Source organism: Oncorhynchus clarkii, chromosome 29 (genome assembly GCF_045791955.1).
Source record: "Oncorhynchus clarkii lewisi isolate Uvic-CL-2024 chromosome 29, UVic_Ocla_1.0, whole genome shotgun sequence".
NCBI classification, from domain to species: Eukaryota; Metazoa; Chordata; class Actinopteri; order Salmoniformes; family Salmonidae; genus Oncorhynchus; species Oncorhynchus clarkii.
This window is the reverse complement of record NC_092175.1, coordinates 5,364,887-5,379,061: the sequence shown is the minus strand read 5'-3', so window position 1 is coordinate 5,379,061 and position 14,175 is coordinate 5,364,887. Positions and strand designations below refer to the sequence as shown.

Below are 14,175 nucleotides of genomic sequence, written 5' to 3'. Positions count from 1 at the left end.
CAAAACCTGAGAAAAAAATCCAAACAGGAAGTGGGAAATCTGAGGTGTCGTGTTTTAACTCAGCCCCTATCGAATTCACAGTGGGATATGGGTTATTTTCCACTTCCTAAGGCTTCCACTAGATGTCAACCGTCTTTAGAACGTTTCAGGCTTCGACAGTGAAGGGGGGCCGGATGAGAGCTGTTTGACTAAGGGGTCTGGCAGCAACCTCGTTCTCAGTCACGAGCGTTATGAGAGGTATCTCTCGTTACATTGCTTTTCTACAGACAATGGAATTCTCCGGTTGGAACATTGAACATTTATGATAAAAACATCCTAAAGATTCATTCTATACTTAGTTTGACAAGTTTCTTTGACCTATAATATAACTTTTTAAACTTTGTCGGACCTGAACGCGCGTTTGGATTTGTTTATGAAAAGCCCTAACAAAAGAAGCTATTTGGACATAAATGATGGACATAATCGAAACAATTTGTGGAACTGCGATTCCTGGGTGTGCATTCTGATGAAGATCAAAGGCAAGTGAATATTTATAATGCTATTTTTGACTAATGTTGACTGCGCAACATGGCGGATATTTATTTTGGCTGGTTTGGGCTCTGAGCGCCATACTCAGATTATGCTTTTTCAGTAAAGTTTTTTGGAAATCTGACACAGCGGTTACATCAAGGAGAAGTGTATCTAAAGTTCCATGATTAACACTTAAATGTTCATCAACATTTATAACGATACCCAATATTTTCCTTGCAAAAAAAACAAACGCTACCGATAACCGATATTTAACATTTTTGCGGCCTTTTAAGCATTCAAGTACAATTGAATAGTTAACGCACACACACGGGCGCAGCGGTCTAAGGTACTGCATCTCTGTGCAAGAGGTGTCATTACAGTCCCTGGTTCGAATCCAGGCTGTATCACATCCGGACGTGATTGGGAGTCCTATAGGGCGGCGCACAATTGGCCCAGCGGTGTCGGGGACTTCATTGTACATAAGAATTTGTTCATAACCGACTTGCCTAGTTAAAAAAACGTTACACACACACACTACCAGTAAAACATCATCAAAACCTATTGCTTTCACTAACTTGCGCTGCTGTTTCGTTGTTCATTTGTTCAGTCGTTTCATTCTTAACCAGGATTTCTTTGGAACACCGTTTGGGTGAAGCACATTAAATAACAATGTGACGTGTCAAATAAGTTTCTTGACCAATCGGGACCTGAATATGACTGCAAGTCAAATAATACCAGTAAAACATACTGTTAGACTTCAGTGTGGCTTTGACATTATTGATCATAGTCTGCTGCTGGAAAAACTTGTGTTATGGCTTTACACCCCCTAGTGGATAAAGAGTTACATGTCTAACAGAACACAGAGGGTGTTCTTTAATGGAAGCCTATCAAATATAATCCAGTTAGAATCAGGAATTCCCCAGGGTAGCTGTTAGACCCCTTGCTTTTTACTAACGACATGCCACTGATTGAGTAAAGTGTCTATGTATGTGGATGACTCAACACTATACACGTCAGCTACTACAGTGACTGAAATGACTGCAACACTCAACAAAGAGCTGCAGTTAGTTTCAGAGTGGGTGGCAAGGAACAAGTCAGCCATAAATATTTCTAAAACTAAAAGCAATGTATTTGTAACAAAACACTCACTAAACCCTAAACCTCAACTAAATATTGTAATAAATCATGTGGAAATTGAGCAAGTTGAAATGACTAAACTGCTTGGAGTAACACTAGATTGTAAACTGTCACGATCAAAACATATTGATGCTGTAGTAGCGAAGCGATGCGCTGCCTTCTTAACAACACTATCAACAAAGCAGGTCCTACAGGCCCTAGTTAGGAAAACTTAGGAAAATTGCAATTGGGTCAGAACGGCAGCACAGCTGACGTACACAGAGAGCTAATATTAATAATATGCATGTACATTTCTCCTGGATGAGAGTGGAGGAGAGATTGACTTCATCACTACTTTTATGAGAGGTTTATGACATGTTGAATGCACCGAGCGGTCTGGCTAAACTACTGGCACAAGGCTCGGACACCCATGCATACCCCACAAGACATGCCACAAGAGGTCTCTTCACAGTCCCCAAGTCCAGAACAGACTATGGGAGGCACACAGTACTAGAGCCATGACTACATGGAACTCTATTCCAGATTAAGCAACTGACGCAAGCAGTAAAATTAGATTTAAAAAAAACTGAAAAAAACACACCTTATGGAATAGCAGGGACTGTGAAGCAACACAAACATTGGCACAGACATGCGCACACGAATGTAGTACTGTAGATATGTGTTAGTGCTGGAGTAGGGGCCTGAGGGCAGTGTTGTGAAATCTGTGAATGTAGGCAGCAGCTAATGGGGATCTATAATAAATAAAAATAGTTTAATGCGATTCTTACATTTTTTTAACATAGTTATTACACAGTAACTCATATGTCATATGTCACAGCGATTCATCCATACGTATGCTATGATGCTGGTAAAGTTGTCTCGTGCACCTACAGTGCTGGTCATAAAGAAAGCTAGCTAGCTCATGGATGCAAACAATGTTCTTCCCAAAAACATAGCAAAACGACAATCTGTTTCAGTAGCAATAGTTACCTAGCTAACTACATAGCTTGGTGTCATTTAAAATAACCCTAATTTATAAGACAGTTCTTAGTTGATTAATGGTGGTCGGACCCATCTATATGAAGCTTGCAACAAGTATTAGCCACAATAGTGAACTTTGCGGTTAGTCTTCAAAATAAAAGTATGGCATAATTCTACTATTTGTATTAATTTGTGTCATTGTCAATGACATACTTTTATTTTGAAGGCAAACCGCAAATTCCACTGTTGTGTCTAATCCTTATTGTGGCTAGCAACACAATACATAACCCGGTCCGGTCATAACTGGCTGCTTATAACATTAACTTTGGGCAACGGGGTTAAGTAGCTGGCTAGCTGTTCAATTTCAATAGGCTAACAACAAGTAAAAACCTAGCTAATACTTACTCACAAGGATTCCTAAATCATTGCTAAGAATATTGAAAATGACTGCAGTTTCTACTGGTCATTGTTTTCAGGCTGGCTGTACTGGTGCTAGCTAGATACCAAGCTAAAGCTATTTACCCCAGAAGTTGCGGTCGAACAACTAATGCTTTATTACCAACGCGGTATTGTAAACACATCGTTCGTGGCTGGGGTTTGCTTGTTTGCAGACATTTTTGTACAGCTTTGACAGTGCTACTGTTTTTGACACGCAAAGACCCAAACGGCGTTCCATAGTATGCATGTCGTGAAGCTAATAGCAGTGACGCTATTACTGTATAACTTTGGTAGGGCAACATCTGAAAAATAGTGCACGGGGTAGTGTATACCGGTGCTCGACAACGTCACCCACGACAGAGTACGGTTGATTGTCAAGGGCAATGAATCCCATTATCTTGGTGGACTTCGCCTTTGAGTTGTCTCGCTGAAATGTTCTTACTCTTTGAAGTGACTGCTCAACTTGTTGACTGCTCGATCCACACAGCAAACATCATGGCCTAGGCTAGGAATGATGTGTTGCACGTACATCATGGTATACACAGGTTTACACTGTAGCTTTGACATCGGTTTTTAATATCGGGTCGCTACCGATGTTGGCATTTTTAGCTAATGTCGGCCGTTTCCGATATGTTCACCGATATATCGTGCATCCCTAATAAATAAAATATACACACTTTTGTACTTATATAAAAAATTATGTCCCCCCCACTTCAAAAACCAATGTTGTGCCCCAGATTCAATGCATTAACAGAAATTATGGTAATCAAACAAACATTGTAGATTACAAGTGGGAATTCACGGTAAATGTACTACTGGTGATACTGGTGTGCCATCCCTTCGGCCTCCGCAATGGATTAGTCCACTGAGACAGGTGTCAATCAAGACATATGGCATAAAAAAAAAAAGTGTTTGCAAATGCTCTGACTAAAGACATTCTCGGTCAACCAACAGCCTAGTGACCAAATAATCGACTAAATGGGGTCAGCCCTAAACTATACACTACTGTTCAGTATTGTGTTATGCTGTACTGTACTTTGATGTCTGTTTCACAAATTTGGACATCTACAATTGGTTCAGATTTGGTCTGGACCAACCAAATTGGGTCTTGTTTGGGGGCAGAGCTCATTAAAATAATAGCCAGTTTGTAGTATAACACCAAAATATACTAAGGAAGATATTGCATATTTCTACCTTGTGTATATATATTTAGGATACATTACCATGAAGAGAATTATTCATATTAATAATTATGTATTTGTGTGTGGTACAGATCAGGGACCCATCATGAAATTCCATTACCACAAATTCCATTACTGTAGTTCAATAATGAAGAGAGATCAAGAGAGAGTCAATGTGTCATAGCCGACACCCCATTCTTTCTGCAGACATCATTGAAACCTAACCGTTAAATATCTGCAACGAACTATTAAAAGGTGTTACTTTTTTTTACGTGGAGACTAAATGTATTTGACTAAAATTCCAGTAAATGTTTAACGTTTTCAATTTAAAAATTGTTAAGAAGTGTAGTTCTGCATAGTGTTGTATGTTTGATAAACTTTTAAATCAATGTTTGTTTGGCACACATTTTAAGTAAAAAGGATCGGAGTTACCATGGAATTGCCCCCCGTCAACCTTGTGTAAGTGTGCGCTTGTGAGGGAATAGTAGCTCAGATTGTTCCAGCACTGTGATGAACAGAACACTCTGTTCACTCTCCTTCCCCCTCTCCTCACACTACAATCTCTCCCAGACCAAAACACCACCTGACTGTCCAACCACTGCCTCTTGTTTTCCCTCTTACATAGACAATGTGTGTGCCTCCATCAGCTGTGTCACTCTTTCTGAGGGGGTTTTGCATGGAGAGAACAGCTACGTGTCAGAGAGGGAGTCCCACCCACATTTCTGACTCACTGACCGAGCCGCACACACACACACAGGTTTGAATATTTATAATATCCTGTCTGTCACTCAGTGTGAGTAGAGCTACTAGCAGCAGTAAGTCTTCAATACACAATTCATTCACTCGCCGGGAGAATTTAAATTGGGTATCTTAATGTCATTACGGATCTAAGGGTATGCAGCCGGTGGAAGGGCAATCAGAAATTACCTCAGAACACTGATACACACAATGTCAGGAACCTGGTTAGCAAGATTTACCACCCAAAACCACTCCCTTCCCAGGATAAATAACTGAGAAATCGGTAAATTCGAATAAATTATGTGAACAGCATGAGGTCAAATGGAATGGAACTGTTATTGTAAGCAATGTTTAAATGTAGCTTTTCTTCTGCCTTCTCTCTAAGTGATGAATCATCAAAGCTCAGGGTGGGGACAGACAGCCCATCTCAGTATGGAGCGCAGTTCACAATACATGTAGACCCATCATCTCATCATGGTAACTTTGTGACAGTTAGGCCTATGCTACTGACATGATGTGGCCCTCTTTGGATGTAGCAAGCACCAACTCGCTCTCTCGCCACCTCTCTTCCCCCTACACCCAGGCTCTGTTATCTCAGGTCGTAAATTCATGGAGGAGACTCTCTTACTGCCATGCAGTATAGAGAGAGGGTTCACAGTAGAACAAAGGAACTTCTTCTACCTCACAAAACTTGAAAACTGAATAATATCCATGTTTTGGACAATGTGTAAACGGTCGGTGGAGAATCCAGCTACGACCGGTCCAATTTGTCTAATGTTTGTGACCGCATGAGAGACAACACAGCCACATTACCATAACTCTGTTTATACAAGAGTCTCCGTTATGAGATTTGCATCTAATTATTGTATAAAATGAATGAGTAAAGATGAAACTATTTGTGAAATTATGTAATGTGATTTTAAACTGTTTAACCTCGAAGCTAGGGGGCACTATTTTTATTTTTGGAAAAATAACTTTCCCAAAGTAAACGGCCTATTTCTCAGGACCACATGCTAGAATATGCAAATAATTGACTGCTTGGGATAGAAAACACTCTAAAGTTTCCAAAACTGTAAAAATATTGTCTGTGAGTATAACAGAACTGATATTGCAGGCGAAAGCCTGAGAAAAATATAATCAGGAAGTGACTCTTATTTTGAAAGCTCTGTGTTCCTATGCATCCCCATTGACCATTGAAAGGGATATCAACCAGATTCCTTTTTCTATGGCTTCCCTAAGGTGTCTACAGCCTTTAGACAGTTTCAGGCCTTTAGTTTGAAGAATGAGCGTGAACGACCATTACGTAAGTGGTCAGGTGGGGGCTCTGAGTGAGAGAGAGGCGGCCATTGTTCCTCCCGGTCCTAGTGAAAAGCCAACTGTCCCGGTTGATATATTATTGAATAGATATTTGAAAAACACCTTGAGGATTGATTATAAAAAACGTTTGCCATGTTTCTGTCGACATTATGGATATAATTTTGCATTTTTGTCAGCCTTGTCGTGACCGCTATTTCCGGTGGATCCCTGGGCATAACGCACCAAACTAACGGAGGTATTTGGATATAAAAAATATCTTTATGGAACAAAAGGAACATTTGTTGTCTAACTGGGAGTCTCGTGAGTGAAAACATCCGAAGATCAAAGGTAAACGGTTAATTTGATTGCTTTTCTGATTTTCGTGACCAAGCTTCCTGATGCTAAGTGTACATAATGCTATGCTAGGCTATCGATAAACTTACACAAACGCTTGCATTGCTTTCACTGTAAAGCATAATGTCAAAATCTGAGACGACAGGGTGATTAACAAAAGGCTAAGCTGTGTTTCGCTATATTTCACTTGAGATTTCATGAATATGAATATTTTCTAGTAAAAAATTTTGACTGTTGCGCTATGCTATTCAGCGTTGCTGATGACAAATATACCGGATCCGGGATGGGTAGTTCTAAGTTAATGGAAGATAGTTACATTTGAAAGGGAATTGGATTAAGTCATTGGCCTACCCCATGAGCACAGACATTGATCTGGCGTCATGGGACAGCCTTTTCTGATGTTCAGAATAAAAACCTCACCTAGATAAATCATCTGCAGACCACGTGCACCTCGATTACCGAGAGGACTAAGGTTTGAGTAGAGACCATGCATTCCTCGGTTGTTGAAATCCTAACCAAACCATGTGGATCATTGGCTACACTGGTGGATATGGTTAAACTCTGAGACTATCGATATCGACAGTATAAGAGCAAATCCTCGATACTAATTACTAGTCTGCAGCTAGAATTTGTTGACAATGTGAAGACCGACAACCGCCGAAACATCTACAGTGCCTTGCGAAAGTATTCGGCCCCCTTGAACTTTGCGACCTTTTGCCACATTTCAGGCTTCAAACATAAAGATATAAAACTGTATTTTTGTTGTGAAGAATCAACAACAAGTGGGACACAATCATGAAGTGGAACGACATTTATTGGATATGTCAAACTTTTTTAACAAATCAAAAACTGAAAAATTGGGCGTGCAAAATTATTCAGCCCCTTTACTTTCAGTGCAGCAAACTCTCTCCAGAAGTTCAGTGAGGATCTCTGAATGATCCAATGTTGACCTAAATGACTAATGATGATAAATACAATCCACCTGTGTGTAATCAAGTCTCTGTATAAATGCACATGCACTGTGATAGACTCAGAGGTCCGTTAAAAGCGCAGAGAGCATCATGAAGAACAAGGAACACACCAGGCAGGTCCGAGATACTGTTGTGAAGAAGTTTAATCCCGGATTTGGATACAAAAATATTTCCCAAGCTTTAAACATCCCAAGGAGCACTGTGCAAGCAATAATATTGAAATGGAAGGAGTATCAGACCACTGCAAATCTACCAAGACCTGGCCGTCCCTCTAAACTTTCAGCTCATACAAGCAGAAGACTGATCAGAGATGCAGCCAAGAGGCCCATGATCACTCTGGATGAACTGCAGAGATCTACAGCTGAGGTGGGAGACTCTGTCCATAGGACAACAATCAGTCGTATATTGCACAAATCTGGCCTTTATGGACGAGTGGCAAGAAGAAAGCCATTTCTTAAAGATATCCATAAAAAGTGTCGTTTAAAGTTTGCCACAAGCCACCTGGGAGACACACCAAACATGTGGAAGAAGGTGCTCCGGTCAGATGAAACCAAAATGGAACTTTTTGGCAACAATGCAAAACGTTATGTTTGGCGTAAAAGCAACACAGCTCATCACCCTGAACATACCATCCCCACTGTCAAACATGGTGGTGGCAGCATCATGGTTTGGGCCTGCTTTTCTTCAGCAGGGACAGGGAAGATGGTTAAAATTGATGGGAAGATGGATGGAGCCAAATACAGGACCATTCTGGAAGAAAACCTGATGGAGTCTGCAAAAGACCTGAGACTGGGACGGAGATTTGTCTTCCAACAAGACAATGATCCAAAACATAAAGCAACATCTACAATGGAATGGTTCAAAAATAAACATATCCAGGTGTTAGAATGGCCAAGTCAAAGTCCAGACCTGAATCCAATCGAGAATCTGTGGAAAGAACTGAAAACTGCTGTTCACAAATGCTCTCCATCCAACCTCACTGAGCTCGAGCTGTTTTGCAAGGAGGAATGGGAAAAAATTTCAGTCTCTCGATGTGCAAAACTGATAGATCCATACCCCAAGCGACTTACAGCTGTAATCGCAGCAAAAGGTGGCGCTACAAAGTATTAACTTAAGGGGGCTGAATAATTTTGCACGCCCAATTTTTCAGTTTTTGATTTGTTAAAAAAGTTTGAAATATCCAATAAATGTCGTTCCACTTCATGATTGTGTCCCACTTGTTGTTGATTCTTCACAAAAAAATACAGTTTTATATCTTTATGTTTGAAGCCTGAAATGTGGCAAAAGGTCGCAAAGTTCAAGGGGGCCGAATACTTTCGCAAGGCAATGTATCTATAAGAAAATTTCTGAATGTTTCTCTGAAGTATCCATTCTAACCAAAGACTTAGTGGAAGAGAGTGAGGGGAGGATGAACTTTCCAACAGAAAGACGGACGATTCCAACAGAGATCACGCCGACAGACTGAGCGTAAATATATATTGATTGCAATTATTCCCGAATGAGTGAACGTTCATGTGCAAAGGATTAGCATTTAAATTATTATAATTATCAGCTGTGTAGGGACTCGTCTTTCCCGGCCTTCTCAGTCCACACCCATATATATTGTTTGTTTATGCATTTCTGTGATTATTTAGTTAGTAAATAAATGATTAAGACAATTGATGTATGGATGATTCATAGCAAAGACTGGGTTCGTGCAGATAACCAACAACTTCGACGTTTGGAATGAGACTAATGTGAGGTAAAGAATGATTCATTAATTAGAAGACTAATTGGTCAGATATTAAAATATCTGAAAAGTTATATTAGGAAAATTATAACTTTATAATATGAAGATTTTCCTTGGTGCTCGACTTCCTGGTTAATTGCATTTACATGATTAGTTTCATCACGCAATAATAATTACAGAGAATTGATTTGATAAAATAAGTCTTCACTTTAATAATGCCAAAGACACAACAATAATATAAAGACCGAATGCGCGTCTCTACACATCTATATCTGGCTTTCAGGCGTCACCTTATTTTCTTATTGCAAATTGCTTTTTTATTTATTGCAGCTGCAGAGTTAAAACAGCCTATCACTCAAATGTTGTTGCTTTAAATCAGTGCACGACCGTGCACTCTCTCTCCATCAATGCCATTCAAATTGCATCAAAAAAAGATCATCCTCTTCAAGATTGATAGGCACAGTCATATATAAAAAAGATGTCATAGCCTCTTTCAAGTAATAAATTCTATGCAGTACTAGCCTTATATTTAGCCAATGAATTATGGGTTATAAAAAAGCCTCTGTCTCTTGCGCAACACGGATGCAACTGTGCTCTGCTTGCCTCTCCTTAGCTCTTGGAGTCTCATACAGGAAAAGCTACACGAGAATAGCTTGCTGGACATTATTTTCTTTGCATTTCTTATACCAAAAGACTATTTGAAGAGGGACACAAGCCCTTGTTTTGCTAAATACAGCAGCCAACAGAACTCACGGGTCGTCTGAAAGAAGAGCAAACTCACGATGGTGGTAGGCTATAGCAGTTATTTATTCAGACCCAAAACCATTCAATCTTCATGAAGTGAAAGCCTTCTGCATCTAATTCAAGTCCTATATTATTCAAGTGTGTCATGAGATTATCTTCACCACTGTTGAAAGCGAGGAAGGAATGAAGCAAAACTAGAGAGCGAAAGAGGTAGGCTAATAACATTAGGGGGAAATATGGAGGAGAAAAAACAAACAAAACACAATACCAGTCAAAAGTTTTAGAACACCTACTCATTTAAGGGTTTCTTTATTTTTACTATTTTCTACATTGTTGAACAATAGTGATTACATCAAACACTCTTAAATAACACATATGGAATTATGTAGTAACCAAAAAAAAGTGTTAAACAAATGAAAATGTATTTTATGAGATTCTTCAAAATAGCCACCCTTTGCCTTGATGACAGCTTTGCTCACTCTTTCACTGTGCAGTCCAACTCATCCCAAAACAGCTCAAGACATACCCTTGAATGAGTAGGTCTGACCAAACTGTTGACTGGTATCACACACACACACACACACACACACACACACACACACACACACACACACACACACACACACACACACACACACACACACACACACACACACACACACACAGCATTCGGAAAGTGTTCAAACCCCTTTACTTTTTCCACTTTGTTACGTTACAGTCTTATTCTAAAATTTATTAAATTACCCCCCCCCCCCCCCCCCCCCAATCTACACACAATACCCCATAATGACAAAGCAAAAAGAGGTTTAGAAATTTGTGCACATTTGATTGAAAAAAAACAGAAATGTCACATTTACATAAGTATTCAGACCCTTTGTTGAAGCACATTTGGCAGCGATTACAGCTTTGAGTCTTCAATCTTGACGCTACAATCTTGGCACACCTGTTTTTGGGGAGTTTCTGCCATCGTTCTCTGCAGATCATCTCAAGCTCTGTCAGGTTGGATGGGTAGCATCGCTGCATAGCTATTTTCAGGTCTCTCCAGAGATGTTTGATAGGGTTCAAGTCCGGGCTCTATCATCTCAAGGATGATCCACGAAAAAAAAGAATGCACCAGAGCTGAATGTCATGTCTCATAGCAAAGGGTCTGAATACTTATGTAAATAAGGCATTTGTTTATTTGTAATACATTTGCAAAACAATATAAAAACCTGATTTTCCTTTGTCATTGTGGGGTATTGTGTGTCGATTCATGAGGAACACATTTAATTTAATTCATTTTAGATCACGGCTGTAACGTAACAAAAAAATATCCTTTTTACAGCTGATGGACCAAAAACGAGTAACTTTCGTTTTGGTCCAGCAGCTTCAAAAAACTATATTTTTTGTTATTGAAAAGATATTTCCACTAGATAACACAGCCACAAAGTCAGAACAGTTTTCCCATTTTGATAATATGCCACTCCGACGGGAGAAATCAATAGGCAAATATCACAGCCAACCACAACACTGGCTGGTAAGTAATACTGTGAAAAATACAATTCCGCTATTAGCGGCAGATATATTATGGACATTTTCTGAAATACAAGCAAAAATTCTTCAAAAAATCTTGTGTGTAGCACCTTTAAGGTCTGAAAGGCACTTGCCCATTTTTGGTTATATAATATTATCTCATAGATATTCTGGAGTTCCTGCACCTAAATATAAACAGTGTCAGCACCCATGAGCATGCACTTATTTCAGTCCAAGTCTAGCATTGAGCAGAAAGGTATACAGTGCAATTCAGCACAGGCCTACAGATTACAAAATCATTGTATCATATTGATGTGGTTCTTGAGTTCAACACTTATGCAGGCATTGTAAAGATCTGATATTCCGCACAGCCCTGTACAGAATGCGTGTATATGGAATATGCCTAATCTCATCCACCTCCGGGTTGAACTCCATCTAGCAGGTCAGCTGATAGGCACCCATGCCATCTGTTGTCACCTAGTCTCACCTTTAACCTCTGATAGCCTCACCTAGCTACAGCTGGACCCCAAATCACTTGGAGCAGCATCACTCAACCCCTCAGTCTCTGAACCAGCACTGGTCCCTGGGATGGTGCTGACCGGTCATTCAGATGGTTGTCTTGTCTGACTCACTCCAATTTAGTCTCTATTCAACTCTTAGTCTAGTTTGGTCCTACAAGTAGGAAGATCCCCTGGTCCACAGGATACAACTGATTTTAAACAATTTCCCAAGTGTTGTTATTGGTGTATCGTTATACGTGTAGGTCTGGATATAAGTGTGCAAACACCACTATTTACATATACAAATTCCTCATTAATAATATTCTTTGACTGCGTTAAATTTGTTTTTTTTTTAAGGAGCTAAATTACTACTATTCTCATGATGGGTGAAGCTTTTTGTCGCTAGGCTACTTAGCGTCTCAGATTTCATCATGACAAGAGATGGGATCACAAGATACACACTGACAGTTTATTTGTTGTAGCCTAATGCGAAAACATTCAACCTAATCCACACACAGCTGAAAAACATCGACCTCGCCTACTGTGGTTACACTTTGCACAGATACAACGTAGTTAATGCACAGACGTGTTTCTACTGAAAGCGTACATCGCTTAACGTTACAGATGTCAGAATTCCAAAGCAGTCAGTGCTACATTGTAGCCACCATGTTAAACGTGCTGCTCGGCTTGAAGTAACAATGGAAGACATTTTGTTTCACCTTGCAATTCCTTTATCAAGAGGCTGCCCAGACGTGTTGCAACACGGTTTGTTTAGGCCTACAACCAGCCTCTATCTTCCTGTCATTTATTTCCCCATGCGATAAACGGACTCAACAGCGGAATTAGGCTAGCTACTTAGTAGCTAAATTAGCGTATGCCTTGTTAGCCGAGGAACGTTCAACTCTGTTCTCATAACGAGGCGGAGTTGAGTTTTGATAATTGGTCGCAAGATTTATTTGGGTCACCATTCAGTCGATACTTTTGAAAAATGACATTTTTATTACGCTTACCTGTACCTATCTTTGTCCTGTACAACAGCGGTCCTTCCGTGGGGTGCTGAAATTCATACTTTTAATACAAACTTAGCGAATAAACCACCGACTTTTTCCTAACTTGTGTTGCTCAACTTGAATAATGAACGGTAGGTAACGTTAGGTTACAAGGCATTACTAAACAATTTATAGTTAGATGTGTAACGTGTACTCAGCGCTTGTAAAAACCAACCGAAATTCACACTGCTCTAACATTATACAACCTTTTGACTGCATATTTAGGCTGGGATATATTAGCAAATAGCTTAAGCTAGTGGCTAAATTAGCCTATTCAACAATGCTAGCCTAGCCATCTGGTTTTATGCTGGGGGCTTACCTTTGACTCTACCCGTGGTTAGAATTGTGTACTTGATTCCGTATTCTTCAGCTGCTAGATAGCTCCAATAAAATGTCGGTGGGTAACAAGAAAATTAGGTTATGTTCGTTATTTTTCCTTGTATCCGCAACAGTTTGCCTAGTCTATCTTCAAGTTGTAGCGCCCATGTCTGCAATTGTGGCGAATCGTTTCCCTTTCAAAACTGTAGCTAGCTGGCAGCGTATTCCAATGCAACTCAAAAAAAGATTCGTATCACTCACTACTTGATCCGCCTAGAACCGATCGTCACTACTCGGAATGTAACCATGCACAAAACTGAGACGAATCGCTGTGTTGTTAGTCCTTGCTCTGAGTGGCCGTGATCGCCTAGAAACTGGATTGCATACCTCCCTGACTATTGCACAATGGCCAACCAGCTATAATAAATTCAAGAGATCACGGGTCTGGTTTCTCTGACCGGAGAAAGGCATTTTTCACACACCCTCCACAAGGCTCGCTCCCGGCTGACTTCTCGCCCCTAGACCAGAGTAGCTGATCATTACAGGAGTCATCGACAGAGACGTCACCCCTGCCTCCACGGTGACTTCGGTTCTGTAACGATCGTTAATCAGATTCCCACTGGCGATTACGTTTTGTTTAGGCCTATCGTATATTATACCTATTTGAGAATAATCTAATGGTAATGCTTTTTATAGAGAGAAATAGTAATTGTCTTTTTGAAGGCACTACCTCCGCCA

General features: G+C 40.1%; 1 protein-coding gene across 27 annotated transcripts in view; it reads right to left on the bottom strand.

Annotated features, from left to right (window-relative positions):
* LOC139387963 (zinc finger MIZ domain-containing protein 2-like) overlaps window positions 1–13,941 on the bottom strand; it is a 39,125-nt gene extending 25,184 nt beyond the window's left edge. For 17 of the 27 annotated variants that reach the window (XM_071134390.1, XM_071134371.1, XM_071134391.1 and 14 more), the window contains exon 1: window positions 13,439–13,941. The gene's annotated coding sequence lies outside the window, so the exon portion shown is untranslated. The remainder of the gene's footprint in view (window positions 1–13,438) is intronic. The other 10 variants (XM_071134399.1, XM_071134398.1, XM_071134376.1 and 7 more) reach the window with 9 other exon arrangements.
* Window positions 13,942–14,175: the final 234 nt, after the last annotated feature.